The sequence below is a fragment of the Rutidosis leptorrhynchoides genome, chromosome 5 (assembly GCF_046630445.1).
Source record: "Rutidosis leptorrhynchoides isolate AG116_Rl617_1_P2 chromosome 5, CSIRO_AGI_Rlap_v1, whole genome shotgun sequence".
NCBI classification, from domain to species: domain Eukaryota; kingdom Viridiplantae; phylum Streptophyta; class Magnoliopsida; order Asterales; family Asteraceae; genus Rutidosis; species Rutidosis leptorrhynchoides.
In genome coordinates, this window is record NC_092337.1 from 114,846,153 (window position 1) to 114,847,309 (window position 1,157).

The following is a 1,157-nucleotide window of genomic DNA, read 5'->3' on the forward strand; positions in this document are numbered from 1 at the left end:
GACAGCATCTATCTTTGCGGAAATGGAATCTAAGTCATGGCTAGAATCGGCTCTAGCTGCTTTAGATAATCTAATGATATCTTTTTCTTGATGCCACTCATGTGAGTGGGAAGCAGTGTTATCAATAATTTTGTAAGCATCAGTTGCGGTTTTTTCTTCATAATGGAACCACCAGCTGCTATATCGATGTCTTTTCGTGTAGTGATGTCACATCCTTGGTAGAATATTTGTACTATTTGACAGGTATCGAAACCATGTTGCGGACATCCTCTTAATAACTTTCCAAATCTTGTCCATGCTTCATATAGAGTTTCATTTGACTTTTGTGTGAACGTAACAATTTCTCCTTGAAGTCTCACGGCTTTAGATGCTGGAAAGAATTGTTTAAGAAATTTTTCAACTAAAACGTCCCATGTATCAATCGCCCCTTCAGCTAACGATTCTAAAAAATCTTTGGCTTCTCCCTTTAAAGTCCATGGAAATAACATGAGATATATCTGTTCATCCTCCACTTCTCTTATTTTAAATGGAGTGCAGATCCTATTAAATGTACGAAGATATTCATTTGGATCTTCCTTCGGTGCACCACTAAATTGGCATTGATTAGTTACCATGTGTAGGATTTGTCCTTTAATTTCATAATCTGGCGCATTAATGTCTGGTTGAGTAATTGCGTGACCTTGGCCAGTGCGTTTAGCTCTCATTCGGTCTTCCATACTTAGAGGTTCCAGATTTTCCATGATTGAATTTGTTGAATCTGAATCACTAGAGTATTCTGATTTAATGGTTGGTTCCTCGACAATCTCTGTTTGAATGATTGGTGGTTCCGGAGGAAAGATTAATGGTTCAGGATCTCTGAATTGTCCCTGAATATCCTCCGAATTCTCAATTGTGAGGTCGGGTTCAAAAAATGGATTATCGGAAATTTGAATTAGAGTACTTGGTCGACTTGATGACGATTCTAAAGAAAAATCAACGGCGACAATATTGGCTAGATGTCTTGATCTGGTTACAGGTGGTGAACGTACAAAAGGTGGTGAACGTTTTGCTCGGTGCATTCACTGAATATCCTATTAGTTATAAAAGATAAAAATTATATAAGTTATCAAATTAATAGACTTTTCTGATTTTGCCCACGTTTCGAATAGCCAATAGAT

The 1,157-nt window shown here is 37.3% G+C and overlaps 1 non-coding gene across 1 annotated transcript; it reads left to right on the forward strand.

Annotated features, from left to right (window-relative positions):
- Positions 1–249: 249 nt before the first annotated feature.
- LOC139850822 (small nucleolar RNA R71) lies at positions 250–356 on the forward strand. Its single transcript, XR_011760200.1, has one exon. It is a non-coding gene; the product is annotated as a small nucleolar RNA R71 (small nucleolar RNA).
- The last annotated feature ends 801 nt before the right edge of the window (positions 357–1,157 follow it).